At 51.6% G+C, this 19,679-nt stretch overlaps 1 pseudogene across 1 annotated transcript; it reads right to left on the reverse strand.

The window, feature by feature from the left end:
* Window positions 1–446: 446 nt before the first annotated feature.
* LOC306668232 (glycolipid transfer protein-like) lies at window positions 447–19,191 on the reverse strand (annotated as a pseudogene). The gene is made up of 4 exons (XR_013766745.1): window positions 18,907–19,191; window positions 4,273–4,330; window positions 3,031–3,163; window positions 447–641 (listed from the first exon to the last, which is right to left on the reverse strand). The product of XR_013766745.1 is annotated as a glycolipid transfer protein-like (transcript).
* Window positions 19,192–19,679: the final 488 nt, after the last annotated feature.

Below are 19,679 nucleotides of genomic sequence, written 5' to 3' on the forward strand. Positions count from 1 at the left end.
GTGACCACAGCAGCTGTAGGACCCTGAGGCCTTCCAACATTTCCCCTGTGGGGTCTTGGCCTTGTGGGCCTAGGGACCTGCTGCCAACCAGGCTGGTGCTGGTGCTGTTTCCAGGAGCCCTGGTCAACATCACCCCAATGCAGGCCATGAAGAACCCGTGGGCCAGTGTCCTCCAGCAGATGCCTCCATGGGGACAGGCCCTTGCTCCCCCGTTCCAGGAGTGGGAATCTGTCTGAGGGTTTGATGAGGCCGCCCTCCAGCAGGCCTCAGGGGGCTTTGCTCCCCAGGCAGGGCACCTGGAAATGCCACCCAGCATCTGCAGTAACACCACCAAGGCCACGAGCGGCTGACCAAGTGCACGGAAGGGCCCCTGGGTGTAGCAGCCTTGCCCCACACAGGAGCCCTGCCTGGGTCCAAGGGGCGAGCGCAGCTCGGAGGGCCGTGGCTAAGAGGGGAAGGCGACACTTGACGGGGCCTGCAGGGAAGGCTCACTGGAAGATCTTCTGCACGATCCAGCCATGGTACTTCTTGAGGGCCATCTCGTAGGCCTTGGTGGCGTTGACGCGGATGAGGTTGGGGTGGTTCTCGTCCCGCTCCCGTCGCAGATGCTCTGGAGGAAGACCTGGATGAAGCGAAGGCCTCTGTGGCCCAGAGAGGGTGGCGCTTAGGACGCGTGTCCACGGCCAGCACTCCCTGCCTGGTGGGGCTCCTGAACAGGAGCGCTTCCCCAGTGCCTCCTCTCCACCAGCCTGACCCTGCCTGGCCGGCTGTGAGAGCCCCTGGGCAGGGCTGGGCCAGCCCCTCACTTCCATGTCCCATGACCTCTCACAGCTGGCACGGGACACAGCCGTCAGTGCCTGAGGGGTGAAGCCAAAGCGCTGGCCCTCAAAGTGCTCACCGCCTGGGGACACGTCAGGCTCGCTGAGTCCAGCCCAAGCCTCTAGGTCCCTTCCGTCCTGACGCCCGGGATCCTAAGCCTGCTACGCTGCAGGACGGGATTCCCTGTCAGTGTGTGCTGCAGGACCACACGGACCCTCCTCAAGGGTCGGACGGTGCTTCCAGACAGAAGGGAGGGACCCAGTCCTCTAGTGTCTGGCCTCCTGCCCCCCTGCACCCCCTCCCTGTGAAGCAAGCAGGGCACCATCAGCCCCGTCACAGAGACACTCGGGTTCCTCCAACAGGCTCTCCTCGCCTCCAGCTGGGCTCCTCCTCCACTGCCCTTCACAGTGCTGCTCTGCTGCCTCCCTACAGGTGGGGGGATCAGCTCGAGGGGTTTTAATGGGGCAGGAGGGCTGGGTTTGGTACTGAAGAGACCCTAACCTCCTCACCCCTGAGGTAAGACAATCCTTAGACCAGAGCCCACCAGGGACCAGCCTGGAGGGCGGAGCTGAGGACGGGCTCAGCTGTGGCCTGCACTGGACAGCAGCCCTGGACAGCAGCCCTGGACAGCAGCTGCTCTGAGCCCCAGACCCCTCTCTCAGCTCTCACGATCCCGTCTCCTGGCAACCAGGATGATGTCCGCTGCTCAGCTGGGAGACTCCACGTGGCTCCCTCCCCAGGAAGCCTTCCCTGCCCTGCCTCTGCTCCGACTTTCTGCTGCTCGGATCTGCCCACGGTTGACTCCCCCAGACGGTGATGCTGGTTCTACGTGGCGGGTGCTCCTCACACCTTGACCTGCTGGCGACCACCAGGGCCCAGCATCTGCTCCCCAACCCCCGTCATCTGGTCTCACTCACTTCTGTGATCAGGACCTCTCCACCAGCCCGATGGACCCAGGGGCGTTCCTCACCCCAGACCTGAGTCCCTAGCTGGCCGAGGCAGGCAGCTTGGCAGGGACGGTTCCTGAAACGTGCTACAGGGTGTTGACTGCAGATCCCTACCCCTGCCAGCTTCACCCTCCCTGCTGCTCTGCTGAGGATGGCACGGGGCTCCAGGAGGCAGCAGAGAGAACGGGGGCAGGCTACCTCCCTCTCAGTCCAGGCCTCCAAAGAGGGCAGCCCCGGGGACACCTGTGGGGCTGGGGACAGGCCTCTGACCTCATAGCAGCTGCTGGTATTGCACAGGTACAGGAGAATTCTAGAGGTGGTAGAGACCCAAGTGGGTTCAAAGCACAGTGTCTGCTGGCCCTGTCCAGTGGATGCACGCGCGCAAATTAGATAGAAATCCTTCTCGAGATGCTGTTATTTCTAGCTGAGTGCCATGGTGAACATCTGTAATCCCAGCAACTCAGGAGGCTGAAGCAGAAGGATCTCAAGTTCCAGACCAGCCTGGACCACTTCTTTTTTCAGTACTGGGACTGGAAACCAGGGGCATTTATCCACTGAGCCACCTCCCTGGTCCTTTTTTTTTTTTTTAGTTTAAGACAGGGTCTCATTAAGTTGCTTAGGACTTTGCTAAGTTGCTGAGGCTGGCTTTGAACTTGCGATCCTCTTGCCTCAGCCTCCTGAGTTGCTGGAATTACAGGTGCATACAATGCCAGCCAGCTAGCCTGGGCAACTTAACAAGCCCCTGTCTTAAATAAAAGGGCTGGGGTATAGCTCAATGGGAGAGCTCCCTGGGTTCAATCCCCAGGACATCCCCTGACACACATACCAGCTGTTAGTTCTGTCAAGAAACTAATTCATAAACCTACCTTGTGTATTATGTGACTGACCCTGAATAGGACAACTTTATGTGGTGCACAACCTGTACAACTGTGCTCAGAGGACCTGGGCATGTGATGTGGCCTCCAGAAGTCCCTAAAGCCTCCTCAACGACATGGGAAGAGAGAGCACACCTACCTCACAGCACATGAAACTCCAGTGGGGTAGGAAGAGCTCGGCCCAGTGCCCAGGATGCAGCAGGCACTAGCTGTGTTCTAGGGACTAGAGCAAGGAAGTGCCGCCACTGGACAAGCTCTGGCCCTTGGGGGCTTTTTCTCAGTCATTAATAAGCATCACACCAGAAAGGGGTCTAGCCTCCGTGGGTGTGGCAGGGCCTGCTTTCTCCTCCACAGTAGAGGCCAAGGCCCACCCTGCCCCTGCCCATCACCTTTTCAGCCACATCAGTGCCAGCGTGGCCCCCACTTTGGGCCATTCCGCTCCATACATTCCTTCTCCCCCTCCAGGATGTTCTGCAGGGTCCGGAACTTGGCTGGGTTGGTGTCATACACGGCTTTGATTTTCTGAATGGAACACATGGGTTTTCCCCTTGGAAAGGCTGCGCTGCATGCTGGGAGTGCCTGCTGGGACCAGCATGACTCCAGCGCCAACTCCCTGAGCGCTCACGTTTCTTGAGTGCCACCCTCGAGTTGGGGTGTGCAGTCTGCTTTTCAGGCAGAGTCTCATGTGATCCAGTGGCAACCCTGAAGTGGCCACCAGTATCCCAATCTGCAGATGAGGACGTTGAGGCTCAGAGAGGGCAGTGACATGCCCACAGTCACACAGCTATGCAGGTGGAGCAGGCCCCAGCCTGCCTGGCTTGAGTCCACACCCTCCAACCACCACTGACCCTCCCAGACACCAGGTGCTTGAAGTTTCGCTTCTGTGGATGAGCAGCACAGGCTCTTAGGAGTCAAAGATGTCCAGGCACAAAAGCCTCTGGACTAGAGCCAGGTTAGCCTGGACGGGACTCCCAGCTCTGCCCCTCCCACGATTTTTTGCACCAAGGGGGCTTCACCACGGAGCCACATCTCCAGGACTTTTAATGTTTTATTATAGACAGGACCTCGCTAAGTTGCTGAGGCTGGCTTTGAACGATCCTCCTGCCTCAACCTCCCAAGCTGCCAGGATTACAGGCGAGTACCACTGGGCCCAGCTGTCACTTTCTTAAGTGACCTTGGGTGAGTCCTTCGGCTCTTCTGATCCTCAGCTTCCTCATATGTCAGAAGTCCTCAAAGGGCCGCTGGGATGAAGAAATGATCCTGTCATGAGCCCCAAGCCTCTGCTGGGCCCTGAGTGGATCCTCGTGGGAGGGGCTATGGCTAGGGGGTGGCATCAGATGACCAGGACCAGGGAGGGGGAGAGCCGGGTCAATGCCACCTGTGGACTTTGGAATTTACTTCTTTGGTGGAGGTGGACATACCAAAACCAAAGTCCTGGCCCAGCTGCAGCTAGGTGGCACTAGTGCAAAGGAGGACCAGGAGCTTTGGGGCTCAAGTGGATGAGCTTGGGGCCGAGCCTGTTTTCCATGACGCCTCCCTGGCCCCGGGGGAGCTTGCAGCTGGGAGGGTGGTGACGGAGGCAGGTTAGATCACTGTGTGTGCTAGAGCTGCAGCTCCAGGCCAGTACGTACCGTGATGTTGCCACTTATGTCTGCCTTGATGGGTGTGACACGGGGGACCCGAGGCAATCTGGGGGGAAACGAGAAGAGAGATTCAGTTCCCCAAAAGGGTGAAGTTCGGGACCACTGTAGGCGGATGGAGATCTGAGGAGAGGCCACCTATGTTCAGGGGCAGGCAGAGTGGTTTACAGGACTTAGAGATGCTCTGTGGGCAAGGCATCTGGGGAGTACTGGGACCCAGGTAAACCAGGTTCTTACAGCAGGACTTGTCAGAGCCTTTAAACGCAGTGGAATAGTGAGAGACTCGTCCTTCAGCCACACCACTCTCTACCTCACTGTCCACTGGGACTTTCTGCAGCGACGACCCCATTCTCTGCACTGTGCAATATGGTACCCAAAAACTTGGGCTTGACTCACAGCTCTGCACATATTAGGGGGCTGGGCACATCCCTCCAGCTTTCTGAGCCTCACATTTCCTGTCTAGCAAATGAGACAACAGAACCAAGGGACTAGGATGACTTGAAACACGTGGCGCACGTTTTGTCCATCTCTGGAAATGCAGTGATCTTAAAAGCAGGCATTTTTCCTTTCTTGGCAGAGCGTGGTCCAGCAGTGACACCGTCAAGCTCATGGAATGTAGACCTACAAACTGCCCAGCCATGTGTGGCATCTGGGCTCCTTGTGAAATGTGAGAAGGCTGCTGCCTGCCTGTCCCCTTCCCCTCCAGTGCCCTGGCAGGCTGGTGCAGGGCCAGGGCCAGGACACAGGCCACAGAACCTTACAGAGTAGGGAGCGACATGCAGGCTCACAGATTCTTCACCACAAAGGTTCAACACAGACCTCATCTCAGGCCTGATGCGGGCAGCTGTGTGTCCCCTTCACCTGTCACCAGCCCTGACACACAGCCCAGGGACAAAGACCCCTGAGCAGGTCAAGGTGGGTGCCAAACCCACAGGAGAGAGACGCCATGGGTAGGGCCTTCAATATATGCACCAACTGATCACACGGGTGGGGCCTGGGGGAACTCCTGCAGGCCAATTCCAGCCAAGGTGACCCGGCACACCTGGCTGGCCATCTGGAACATTCTAATTGCAGCTGTGAAAGGAGGTGTATTGAGACGAGCATTAAATGCTTTAAATGAAACACTCTGTCCGAGGATGAGGGAGGGTCAGGGAGGGTCAGGGATGCAGACAAATGGCACCAGAATCGTCAGCCGGCCACACCTCAGCTAAGCAGTCTCCTCACCTGTGTTTCTCAGTTTCCTAGTGTGTCAAATGGGGCAATTATGCTTATTTCATAGAGTTATCTCAGAAATAAAAACAGTGCATCAGAGCGGGGATGGGTGAAGCTCAGTGGTAGAGCTCAGGCCTAGACGTGCAAGGCCTCGGTTCTCTCCTTAGTGCGTGTGTGCGTGAGACAGCGCAACACACATGCGTATATGCAAATAACACATCAAACGCCCTGAGCAGAGTGCTCCCTGCATGGTGAATGCTGGATAAATGGGCTTTAATCATTTTCATGACTTCGTCTCATTATCAGAGTCAAGATCCGTAGTCCAGGGGCAAAGCGGCCCTCCAGGGACCATACTAGAGCCTTCAGTGGGGTGGCCTGATCAGAAGCAGCTTACGGGCTGGGGGCATAGCTTGTGGTAGGATGCTTGCCTAGCACGCGGGAAGCCCTAGTTCCATCCCTATTCCATCCCTAGCACTGCAAACAAACACCAAAGGACAGGGGGCTGCTCTGGTGCTGGGCTGGGGTGCAGGCCAGCTGCCTGACCCAGAATACGCCTCCCGAATGGGCCTGTCCAGAGCATTCATGAAGTAACTGCTCTGTCTCACCTTCAGCCCTGCCTGATGCACCCTGGGCACTCACCCTGGGCAGTCAAGCAATTCATTAGTCCTAGAAGGGGTTCCCTCCCGGGATGGCCGAGAGAGCCAAGATCTTCTTTCCTCTGCTGGGGACTCTTCTTGATAGTGCAGCCTGTCATCCCAGCAGCTCGGGAGGCTGAGGCAGGATTGTGGGTTCAAAGTCAGCCTCAGCAACTTAGCAAGGCCTAAGCAACTCAGTGAGGTTCTAAGCAACTCAGAGAGACCCTGTCTCAAAATAAGAAAATCACTTGTCCAAAGATTTACAGTGGACTGAAGAATGGCTGGAGGACTGCACAGATAGGTACAGTAGATTTATGGTGGAACCTAAGGCTGGGGATGTAGCTCAGTGGCAGAGAACTTGTCTAGCATGCTCAAGGCCCTGGGTTCAATCTCCAGTACCATGAAAAAATAAATAAAATTTAAAATTATGGCAGACTCTAGGCGGTAAATGTACGAATATTCACTATGAAATTCTTTCAACTTTGCCAGATGCTTGAAATTTTTCATAGAAAATACTCGAAATGAACATCAGGTTTTTGGTTTTCTGCTCAAAGTCCCACTTCCTCCCTTTTTCTTTGCAGGTCCTTTCGCCCTCCAGCGGTCCTTGTTACGTGTGCAATGCTTTGCTTTCCGGCTGCCGTGCCCACCGCACTGGAGCTCCTAGAGGGTGGGCACCAGGTTGTCTTGGTTGCCTGCTGTGCCTCGCACCCAGCTCGGTAGGTGACCCCACCAGGTGCGTGGGTGACATCTGTGCAGGGAATGGGTGAACGGACTGTGGGGCACGTGGAACCTATCGGGAGATTTCCTTGGGTGGGTTCGTAGACACCCACCAACAGAGATGGTGAAGGACAGTGAAGGCTTGGGCCTCAGTCTCCCTGCCTGTAGTGTGAGAACCTTGCAGGGCGTCCCCTGCAGGGAAGCTCTGAGGCGAGGCATCCCCACTGCTAAGGCTGATCTACCGCCCTCTTCAAAGCGAGAAGACAGGAAAGCAGGGCTGGGGGACAGGTCACCGGCAATCAAGGGGGTGGTTTCTTGGCTAGTCTCAACGACTCAAGTCACTCCATGTTCACTTCAGAGATGCAGAAAAAATGTTCTTGGCTTCCTGGTCTTTGAAAATGGCTCTGGTGCCGTTCTGGTGGCCCTGCCCTGATGGCGTGGAGAAAGGCCTTTTGTTTGGGGTTATCCTGACAGTGCGCTAAGAGAGTCACGAGGCCACTGTGGTCAGCAGGCGCCAGGACCCGACAGTAGCTGTTATTGTGCAGTGGCCGCTCGACTGTGGGGAGGAGGGGCACGCTGAAGGGCCCTTCTGAGGCTGGGACCTGCGGAGGCATGCACACAGAGGGGGCTGAGCTCCTGCCTGTCTCCAACTCCGCGGTCTCCGTGCTGCGCATGCGTGTGCAGTCGGGCCAGGAGTGTCTGTAGGTGGCCGTGGGTGATCAGAGAAGGGACTGCTGCTCTAGAGCCAACCAGTCATGGTCTGGAAACCTGACTCTGGTGTGGCTTTGGCCAAGTGACTTGACCCTTTGGGCTCGGACCCTTCCCTTCCTATGGTCCAGAGGCGGCTGCCCACATGGCACCAAGCCTACAGAAGCCAACTGACTTGCTCAGGGCCACACAAGGAGCGCCAGGAACTCCCACCCAATTATTGAGCCAAGGCTGCTTCCATTACACTAACCTTGCTTTTCCTTCTAGAACATTCCCATCTGCTTGTGTAAAACTCATGAAAAACAAGAGAACTTGTTTTTGATGACAGAACATCAGAGGATGGTTTTAATTCCCAAGCAGTGATGGCCTTGCTGACAGCTTACGCTTAGGCTTGCCCTGCTCCAACAGGGCCCAGCACATTTCTAGCAGGTCTCCAGCCTGACCTTTCCTACAGAATGCAGCCTGCTACAAAATGACCTTTCTTGTTTTACCAGTTTTGAAGTTACCCCAAACTTGTTTTAATCATTGTTAGCAAACAGGCTCTTTAAAATGTCATCCAGAACCTGTCTGCCTGGAGGGAGGGAGGGGGCTTGGATGGTTTTCTAGTTCATCATCTTATCGGGGGGAGGGGGGAGCTAGCTTTGAAAAAGTCAGGTATGCCCCACCATCTTATCATAGAACCAGCTCAAATGGGCATGGATCCTAAGTACAGTAAGGCTGTGGCTATCCGCAACACCTGGCCAATGGCCCCTGCTTTTCGGGGGTGGCTCCCCCCCCCAAGCATGCTACTTAACCCTGAAGGCATAAGGAAAAGACCAATAAATCTGATTATAAACTAAGAAACTTCCTCTGAGGCAGGGAAAAATCCTACCACTAATCAAAGCCAGACAATCAACTGGGGTGGGAGATAGTGTCTGTGTAACAAACAGAACAGATAAGAGGCCATTATTTCTAGTAGGTAAGGAAAAATATCAGCCCTATAGAACTATGAGCAATTCACAGAAGAAATGAAAAGATGCTTAATTTCAATAATAAAGAAAAAGAAAATGAAAATGGTAATATTTTTCATTTACCAAATAATTTTTTTTTTTTGGTACTGGGTCTTTAGTCCAGGGGCACTCTACTGCTAAGTCACATCCCCAGTCTTTTTTATTTTTTGAGACAGGGTCTTGCTTGTTGCTTAGACTTCACTACTCACGAGGCTGGCCTCAAACTTTCAATTTTTCTACATCAACCTCCCAAGTTGGGAGATGGGCATGTGCCCCGGTGCCCAGCTCATCTACCAAATAACTTCATGAATGTACCAATCTTCTCTAGTTCAACCATTCTGGATAGAATTTGTCACAATATAACACAAATGTCCCTGCTTTCATACAACAAGGTGTTTGCAATTTTCTCTTTTCTTTCTCTTTTCAGTACTGGGAATTGTACTGAGGGGCGCTTTACCACTGAGCTACATCCCCAGTTCTTTTCATTTTTTATTTTGAGACAGGTTCTCACTGAGTTGCTTAGGGCCCAACTTGCTGAGGTTAGCCTTGAACTCTGGATCCTCCTGCCTCAGTTTCTGGAGTATTTGGGATTACAGGCCTGCACCATTGCGCTCAGCCCCTCTGGGATATTTTTAAAACTTCTCTTGATGGCTGGCAGCTGCGTCTTCCTGCTTTGTCAGTACTTCAATTCTGCTAGATACTTGAAAGACAAATAGCCAACTGTGTCGGAATCACCTGCAAGATAGGAGACAGGCATGCAGGAATCCCAGGGAAGGGTTCGTGCAGGACCTCCAGGACTATTGTGGCTGCACAGGGGCCATTTGGGACCCACCCTGTGCCTCTGCCACAGTTCAGTTCTGCCAGAGAGCAGAAGTCCCCATAAGCTAGCGGTCACCATACCACCCAGAATCAGACTCATTTCCTCTTTTTCTAGCCTACACACAGTGGAAAGCACTGTCCCTGAGCTGACGAGACCGCAGTGCACGGGGGTGTAGCTCTCTGGTACAGCGTGCCTAGCACACTGGAGGCCCTGGGTCCCTGCTCCAGCAACTGCAAAAAACAAACAACAAAACACAACCACAGCACATTATGGAAATTTCCATCCAGGCTGCCCACCCTGTCTTCCTGTCTTATAACAGGTGATACCGTGCTGGGCAGGGCCCCGCCCCGGCCCTCCCTCTTATTTGATCTCAGGAATAATCTTCATTCAAGAAACAGAGCACTGTTTTTCAGATGTACTGTGTGACTCAGGTGGGAACACACCTAACCCCAACCCATAAATGCTTACTTCAAAGAAGGAGGAGCAAGAGGCCTGTGTTGCAATCTAGCAGCCTGGTGTGGGGAGGTTCCATTTCATCTTCAATTTTTTTTTTCATAGCTGGATAATAAAGTTCAGTTGTTAAAGACACAGGGTAGATTAACTTTACGGGCTCTGGGTTACAACGATCATAATGGGAGGCTCTCAAATTACAGCTGATGGAGATGAATCATTTATTTTCAGGGTAGGGGTTGTCACAGCTCAGGTCACAGTAAGGCCTATTTTGAAGGATAAGAACCCTGAAAATGTCCATGTTCCTAAAACTGGTTTGTGCTTGAACTTTACTGTTAAAAGGAAAAACCGTTTCAAAACACTTCACAATATTGCTTTAAAAAGTCACCCCGTGACATGCTAAACCTTTGTCCACAATGGCCCTCTTTGGCAAAAACCAGCCAGGAACTGGGAATGCAACTGGGAAAATCAGTTCTTATTTGCTGTGTGGCTTGGGAGAAATTAGTTCACCTCTCTGAGCTACAGTTCCCTCATTTGTAAAATGAGGCTGACAATGACTTTACCTCACAGGGTTGTTGTGAGGTTTAAATGAGTTAGTGTAAATAAAGGGCTTAGCACAGTTTCTGGCAACTAGTAAGTACTCAATAAAAGGAAGGTATTATTATTTATGTTTATTACATTATGTCATCAGCTTCTTCTTTCTCAATAGGTAAAGCTTTTCTTTAGGGAGGGAATCTAGAAAACAATGATTCCAATGATTAAGCAATCAAAGGAGATGGGCTCAGTGTGAGAGAGCCGGCCTAGCATGTTTGAGGCCCTGGGTTCAGTCCCTAGGACTGCATTAGAAAGAAGGAAAGAAAGAAAGAAATCAAAGGAGAAAGGAAGGGAAGAAGGTGGGAGAGAGACCGATTGACTGGTCAGGGTAAAATTCGCAGAGATCGCCCAGCCATAAAATAATGACTTCAAGTGTATTCCAGACCATTAAAAAGGGATTTCAGACAAGAGCGAACGAAGTAAGGAACTTGGAGCAAGAGTAATGCCGAAAATGAATCACTTTGGAGTAGGGGAAGTCTGAGTCGCTGCCTGACTGCCTGGGCGGAAAGCAGAGGTTTTATAGGACCCTGGAGAGGGCCAATCCACAGTAATGACTTTGAAATGCTCAGATACAGTGAACAGAGTAAACACACCACACACACCACACCCACACACAAGGGCCTTGATACAAGTAACACTGTAAGGATGTAACAAAAGGACTTACCATTCGCCCAGGCCATTTCTAAGCTGAAACAATGAAACCCAAGACCAGAAGCCATCATTTCCATTCTAATTAGCCCAGTGAAATAAGCACATTGTCATGCCCAGCGAAACTTCCTATCTTTTCCCTCCCCCACAAATGTGGTAGACAGGGGATAGGCCCTGTTCCTCCAAGAAGAAGACTTCCCCTAGCCTCCTGTGTCCTGATCCAGGGCTGGTCTCCCCTGTCACAGGCTGCTTCAAAGCCCCCAGGGTCACCTTCTAGCTTCAGGACCTCATCATATCCCTCTCTGAACTTGTTTGCTCTCATATTTCCTTTTTTTTCTTTCTTCTCTCTTTCAAGTTGTAGATGGACACAATATATTTATTTTATTTATTTCTTTTTATGCGGTGCTGAGGATGGAACCCAGTGCCTCACACATGCTAGGCAAGCACTCTACCACTGAGCCACAAGCATGCCTCATATTTCTAAAGGTCCTTAATCTTGGAAGCCACTTGAAATAGAGGTCACACTGTGATCAGGGGTCCCACAGGAGATTTTACCAAGCCCTTTGTCATGCATGCTTCTCATTCCTTTTCGGTTTGACAACAGTTGGTCAACTATGCTCTGTCAGGCTCTGCCAGACCTGTTGCTAGGTCCTGGTAGGCCCTGACTTCTGTCCCCAAGGGAGTCACAGTGGAACACAGACCCTCCAAGCAGCCCTGCACGGCAAATGCCCTACAGGCAGAATGAAAGACAGATTTCCCTCCTTCTTCTCACTCTAGCAGCAGAGGCCAGACCTCAGGCCTTGACCTCAAGGCCAGACTTCCCGGAACACAGAAAGACCTCACCCATCATCAAGGGGCAGGAGAAGTGTGCGCCACTGGTCTGCACTCAGCACAGGCCTTCCCGTGCTACAAAGGAGGATGCTGTAGCAATTCTCAGAAGGAAGCAGCCAGCAGCTGGCCCTGAGCCCTGGCAGTCAGTCACCAAGACTCCGAGGTGGCATCTTTTTGGCAGGTCCCTGTTGCTCAAGGGCTGTGTGGCAAAAGGTCCAGTTTCTAGGATGTTCTGGCCTACCTGTGCAAAGATAGGGTGAGTCCAGGCCTTCAGCACTGACACCATCAGTGAGCCACCTCCATGGACCCTCCTGGGGGTCTCTGCATCCCTGTTTCACAGCTGGGGCTGGAGGCTCAGTCAGGGAAGGGCTTGGCCTGAATGCAGTTTTAGTCCCACAGAAACCAAGGTCAGGCTGGCTCAGCTTGATGTGAACATCCATGTTTCTTTCCACTCAACTGTCCAGGGTTCTCAGGGCATGGATATCAAAGGAAAGTAGACTCAAAGTGACATTTCCCCCGAGCCTCAGAAACAGCCAATGCATAGGCTGTTAGGTGGACTGACAGGAAAACACGATGGGGTCAGCAGCAGCTCCCTCCCCGCCTGCTCAGAGTGGACTCAGGCCAGGTAAGATCATGAGCAGGCACCGGCAGCACCCAGTAGGCGTTCCTAAAGGTCCTGGGCTTCACCAACTGCACACTTGTGAAAATGCACCTGCAGTCGAGGACAGGAAGCTGGAGGCAGTTCCTGAACTGTACAAACCATCACAGAAAGTGCCTACTTGGCTTGGTCTTGCCACAGGGGTCGCTCCCAGGCACAGTCCACATCCCCTCCTCTCTAGAGCCCAGCTCTCAGAAGACACTCAACCACAATGAAAACTAACCTGCTGCACTGGGAACATGAATGCAGTTTCACCTGTCTCTCTTGGGACATTCTTTACAAAGACAAAACGCAATGTACATTTGCATTAGCATAAAAAATAACAAAACAAAGCCTCTCAGGGAGGTGGCAGTGAACCCAAGTTTCAGAAGTGCTTGTTGCAATAGAGGCAGCTTCTTACAGGTAAAGGAGTAATGGGGGGCTGCTTCCCAGCAGCTAGTCCATGCTCCAGTTCTAGGAAAGCTGACCTGTTTGGGACTCCCTCCACAGAAGACTTCCACACCTCAGCCACTCTAGTTTGCATTCAAATAACGAGGAGTTGCAGACCCAGCCAGGCAGGCTGTAGCTGAAGTCACACTTCAGAGGAAACACACATATCTGCTCTGTGGCTCCCAGGCCACTTGCCATGTGGCAAGGTTACCATGGTGTCAGCAGAGCCCCTGGATATCCACAGTGGCCAAGCAGGCTGGCTCTACTGGGTTCTTCTCCACTACTGGAGAGAAGCCAGGCCAGCAGGCAGGCCCTTGGCAAGGGCACTAAATGAGGAGTTCAAAGGCCTGAGTTCAAGACTGGTTAGGCAGAGGCTCACTGGCTGTGTGACGGTGGGCAAGTCGCCTTGACTCTCTGGCTTAAGAGTTTGGGCACTAAAATAAGAATAATTTTGTGCTTCTAGGTTGTCCCCCCCGCCACCCCAATGGAATGAGCATTGAACTAAAATTATGGAAAATCAATCTCTTTGGGTTCACTCTAGGACTATTTAATAAGTGCCAGATACCTGTATGACTGGATTCTATGGCCATCCATTTAATTATGCCAGGAGGCATGGATGAAGAAAAATCACCCCTAGAATTTGAACCTCAAGAACTGAAAGGAATAAAACCAATAATCCAATTAATAAATAGGCAGATGAATTACACAGACATTTCTTAAAAGAAAAAGTACAAATGGCTAACAAATACATGAAAAAATGTTCAACATCCTTAGCAATCAGGGAAATGCAAACTACACTGAGATTTCACCTCACTCTGGTCAGAATGGCAGCCTTCAAGAAAACAAGCAATCATAAATGCTGGAGAGCACGTAGGGGGAAAGCAACACTCATACATTATTGGTGGGACTGCAAATCAGCACAATTGCTTTGGAAAGCACTACAGAGGTTCCTGAAAGACTAGGAAAGGACCCCCATATGACCCAGCTATGCCACTCTTTGGTATTTATCCAAAAGATCAAGAGTCAGCACACTATAGCAATATGTGCATTCTACCACTTATAGAAGTGAGAGTTGCAGAGCCAAGTTATGGAACCAACCTAGTGTCTGTCAGCAAACAAATGGATGAAGAAAATGTGGTATATACAAGCAATTGAGTTTATTCAGCCCTAATGAATGAAATTCTGTCATTTGAGGTAAATGAATGGAACTAGAAACCATCTTACTAAGTGAAATAAGCCAGACTCAGAAAGTCAAGGGACTTTCTAGAAGCTAGAGAGAAAGGAATAAAAAAGGGATCTCATGAAAATAAAGGGAGACCAAGAGAAAAGAGAAAGGGGATCAAGAGGGAAGGAGGAGTTCTGAAGAACATCTGCCAAATTACGCTATGTCCCTTTATGAACACGCCATTAATGAATCCTGCTATGAGTATAATTATAAACACTGACTTAAAACATAATGATAGAAGAGAGACGGTAGAGGGATCAGGAAGAGGGAGGAGGGGAGGAAAAGGGAAAGTACAGGGAGCGAGAGGGATCAGATTGCTGTGAGCATGTACAGACATGGTTTCATGAGTCCCACTGTCATGTATAATGATAATGCACCAATAAAAATAATGTAAAAAGAAATGGCATCATACATTTGTAATGATACTTGGATATGAAAGAATAAAAGGGGGAGAACTGAGAGGGGTGGAAGTCTTTGGCTCTTCCACCTCCAGTTTTTCCCCAGTGAGAGCAAATGTGTGTCTTCTCACGCACCAACTCTGACTGATCTGGAGTGGTTGCTAAGGAAGATGCTGAGGCTGGGGGTGTAGCTCGGTGGTAGAGCGCTTGTCCAGAAAGAACACGGCTCTAGAGTTGATACCAACACTGCAGAAAAGAAAAAAAAAGAGGTCCAGACTTCGTCTAGGCTCAAAGGGAAAAACAGTATCATGATTGATTAATGTCTGCCATGAATACAGGTTATAAAAGGGGTTTATATTTCAATTCAGCCACATGTTTTAATTTAATCACATATTTTAATTTGGAAAGAGAATGGAAAAGCAGGCTCAGCAAAACTCCAGAAGAATGGGAATAGAACCAAAGGTATTCATTCAGCAATTGTGTTAGCTCGCCAAGTGCTAGGCACGGAAATAACTCCAAGTCACAGAATGTGATGGTTTCTGTGAGTCTGAGAGTGTCAGGAAAGGCTTTCCAGGTGAAATGACCACTAAGCTAATCCTTAAGCATATGTGGAACCCAGTCAGGTAAAAGGCAAGTGGTGACTAAGTGCACCAGACAGAAGGACTGACATGGCGAGAGCTCTGGCGACAACAGCACAGTGCCATTGTGAGGCATTAGGCAGCCACTGAGGCTTCTAGGCAGGGAGTGACAAGACCAAATGGCATCTACGTCTCCCCGCCTCTGTCCTCCAAGTGTTAACGCTCTACAACGGCTGCATAATTGACCTAAAAAATGAGAAAGCTTGCCTCACGGAAGTCAGTCTTGCAAACTGATCAGTTAGGTGAGATCCGATTACTGGGTCAAGATAGAAGATGGACAAATGGTTAGCCTCTATGAATGTAGTAAAACTTGTACAACTCAAGAGATTCACCAGAGATACGGAGGAAGGACAAACCCAAGATAACAATGCTCTAAATGAGAGAAGCAGAAGGTTGATCTGCAGCCCACACCCACTGAAGCAGAAAGAATTAGTACTCATCAAGCCCAGGCAATTGTGTCGTAAACTGTACCTGGCAAAGACTGAAGTAATGTGGCTGCTCTAACAGGTTAAAAGCCTTCACATTCTTGGACCCAGAAATTTCACTTCTACAAGTGAGAAATAGGGCTGGGGCTGGGGCTCAGTGGAAGAGCACTTGCCTAGCACATGTGAGGCACTGGGTTTGATCCTCAGCACACATAAAAATAAATAAATATACATAAAGGGATTGTGTCCACCTGCATATATAAAAGATGAGAAACACCCAAAAAATGTGGAAAAAGGAAAAAAAAAACACCTTATTTCAGAAGGTTATGAGCGGATTAACAAATCAATAAATGACATCATTTGTTTGTGCTCAGTTTTCCTTCAATTAACAGATATGCCTTGCATAATTGAATACTTTCAAAAATGGTTTTTGAGCCCTCTGCCATTTTACTTCTGTATCTAAAGCAATAGTTCTCAATCCAGGGGGGATTCTGGCTCCGTCAAGATAGCTTTTGGTAGTCACAACTTCAGGCAGAGGTCTGGAAGGCTGCTCAACAATCTCACAATGAACTTAACAACCCCCCTCCACCACAAAGAATAATCTGACCCCAAAGTCGGCAGGGACATCATGGAGACACCCCGATGGGAAGAGACCAAATTGCAAGTGTTTTTTCAGACCCCTGGCATCCACCGTTCCAGACCCGCTCCCAATCAAGAGAGATATGGGCCACTCAAATCATTCAAGTGGCCAGATGCTCCCTGGATCTAGACAAAGCCCTGCATTAGGGTTGACAGCAGATCTTTAAAAAAAACAAAAACAAAAAACACTGAGCCCTGGCTAAAAGCCACTAGGGGAAGAACCCTCCTAAAAACCTGTGTCTTAAACCCACAGGAGGAAGTTGTTCCCCAGAAGCAGCATAATGGTTCAAAGTGGATTAGCACCGTTTCTTCTTCAAGAGCACCAAGAATTATCCTGGGTGACAGTGAACAGCTCTGGGGGGCACAGTGCCTTGTGGTGGTTAACGCTTTGTGGGCAAACCCCACTGACGCTTTTGTCTAATGATGCTTCTGTCCATAGCTGTGACACCCCGCAGCAGAATCAGAGCAAAGACCAACAGCCCTTTGAGACCAGGGAAAGGGAGGCAGAGATGCTCCTCTGTCCTGGCTCCAGCTGCCACCTGCACCATTCCTTCCAAACTAACCAGATAATTGTAATCCAAAAAAAGGTGCCCAAAAAGCAGAACCCACCCTGTGCAACCTTGTTGAAGAAAAGGGAGGAACAGGATGCCGAGCAACCTGGGTCTCTCCACCTCACCATTGCTGACATTTAGGGCTGGATCATTCCTTGTGGTGGGAACTGTTCTGTGCACTGTAGGAGGTTTTAACAGTGCCCCTGGAGCACCCCATAGCATCCAGTAACATCCCTGAGTTATGACAAACAAAATGTTTCCAGGCCTTGCCAGATGTCCCTAAGGGCAAAATCACCCTCAAATCTGGCTTAAACAGATTCTGAATCCTCCAGGGTAAGCTAGCTCTGACCTGCAAATATTCAGAGAACCAAAGAGGAAACAAACAAAACACAACTGTCACAAAAATAAACAAACTCCCTCAATGCTAAAACCAGTTAGATCCCAGGCCCCTGCCTGGAGATGCAGTGTTACCTCAAGCAGAGATACAGATAATAAGAACGTTTCGACCATACAACAGTCTTGACTGAGCACCTATTATGTACCAGGCAATGTCCTGGGCACCGGGCACCAGCAGTGGATGTAAAAGACCCTGCTCAAGTGCTTACCCAGATCAGAATGCAAATAAACCAGGCAAGTGCACTGGCTCCAACATTGATTAATTACCTGCTGTGGGAAGGAACCAAAATTACTTCCAGGAACTTATCGATAGCGATCACTCCTCACACAAGCAAACATGTATCTGGCACTTATGGCCTCTGTGCTTTAACACACACCCTTACTTACTCCTCATGGCTAACCTAGAAGATCCGCATCCTCATTTCACAGATGGGGGACACTGAGGCTCGAGAGGTTAGGAGGAAACCTGGGATACAAATTGGCATAACTACAACCACCCCTATGGGAAGTACCACCCATGATAAGCCCTGATCACCCACAGGGAAAGGTAAGAGGCTGCCCTGGGTGCCAAATCTCTCCAGTCCAAATCAGTCTGAAGGTTTTGCCTGCTTGTGGATTTCAGATGGACTCTGCCCCGGAGGCTGGTATCTTCCTGTCAAGCTACCGAGTGAAGCAGCAGGGCAGGGCACTGGGAGAGTTCCCATGGAAGAGAAGAAAGCAGAGGCTCAGGTTGCACCCTTTACTGGGAACGAAAGGCAAAAGGCAGAAGCATGATGCTATTGGCTGCTAGTTTCCCATTTCCATCCAGGCCTGAACTGGGGGAAGGGAAGGAAGGAATGAGGGTCTGCATCTGGCTTAGGGACCACTTTCTCAGTGTTCCCATGACCACCTTCATCATGATATAAGGAAGAGGTTCTTCCCCTTTAGAGCCCAAAATGAGGAAGGGATTTGTACCAAGCACCCTGAGTCTGACATTACTGTCCCAGCCCTGTCCTGAGTGGAGGAAAAACTTTAGGTGCTTTCCCCTAGAAAAAGCCCGAGAGTTTTGAAACTCCATCTTCAAATTTCCCTCTCCCTGCCCTGCCCCACCTTTGGAGGTGGGGTGGAGGGTCTCTGATCTGGCATGGGGGGATTCTGAGGAATTCCAACTTCACAGGTCCCAGGAGGGGGAGGCTGGAAGAGAAGGCTTATTCGTTTTAAAGGGAGGGCTTCGGAACCATTCTAAAAGGGAAGAAATATGGGGCGAGAGACAAGGACTTTGGGGCTGAAAGAGTAGGATGTTTGGGGGCAGATGGAGGAGGGGGCCTACATAACAGAGACGCCAGAGTAAGGGGTACTTGGGAACGACAGTCGGTTGAGGAGCTCGAGTGAAGGACTGGCATGCATTTGAGGGACAGGGAAGAATGTCGGCCGTCTGTGGGGATGGAGGGCTTGGGGGTGTGTGGGATGAGATGGAGGCTGTGACATGTTAGGAGAGATGATTTGGGAGTAGTCTGGGGGTCGGGGGAAGAATCTGGGATGCTTGGAAGGAAAGGGATGGAGGAAGTAGGAAACAGGACTCGGGGTGTCTAGGGGAGGGGTGGTTTGGGGATGCTCGGGGGAAGGATTCGGGTGCGTCTGGAACAGGGCTGCCGACCAGCTCCCACCTTCCCCCCAGCTCACCGAAGAAGGGCGGCAGGTGGGACACCGCCTCCAGGAAGGGCCCGGTCTCTATCTGCTTGTCCGCCGGCAGCGGCTTCAGCAGGTGCTCCGCCAGCAGCGCCATTTCGGGGTCGAGGCCCGCGGTGATGCCCCAGCCGGCGCCGCGGGCGTCCACGCCGCCCCCCGGGCCGCCGCCGTCAGCGCCGGGGCCGTCACTGCCGCCTGCCGCAGGCTCCGGGGACGCCAGCGTCGCCACTTCCGCCCGCGCCGCGCCCTCGTAGCCGAGCGCTCAGCGCCGCCCGCCGGCCGAGCGCCTAAGCGGCCGGGCGCGCCGCCCCGCCCCTCCCACCAACGCCCAATCCGCGCCCGCCGCCGCTCCCGCCCGTCCAATCAGCGCCCGCCTCCGAGGAACTCCGCGCCTCCATTGGCCGGGGGGCGAGGCGGCATGGAAGCGCGCGACTCGTGGGTCCTGGTCCGCCCAGGTGAGCCACTCCCAGGTGAGACCTTCCCAGGTGTGCCTCCCGCTAGGCCCCTCAATCCCCGCGGGCCGGCTCGGGCCGGGTCCTCGCTCGCAATCCACCCACTTTCCAGGCCACATTCCAACCCACAACTAGCGCCCCTCAGGACCTCCTGCTTCTCCCAAAATAGAGCCCGTTCTCCAAACAGTGGCTGATGACCTTGTTGGCTGCTGCTGGGGTTATATGGTTCTTTTAGTTATAATCAGCGGATACCCTTGACTGCTGGATTTTTCACCTTCAATGACTTTATACCTGTTGGACGATGCTAAAGTCACA

Source organism: Sciurus vulgaris (assembly GCF_902686455.1).
Source record: "Sciurus vulgaris genome assembly, chromosome: 8".
Classification (NCBI taxonomy): domain Eukaryota; kingdom Metazoa; phylum Chordata; class Mammalia; order Rodentia; family Sciuridae; genus Sciurus; species Sciurus vulgaris.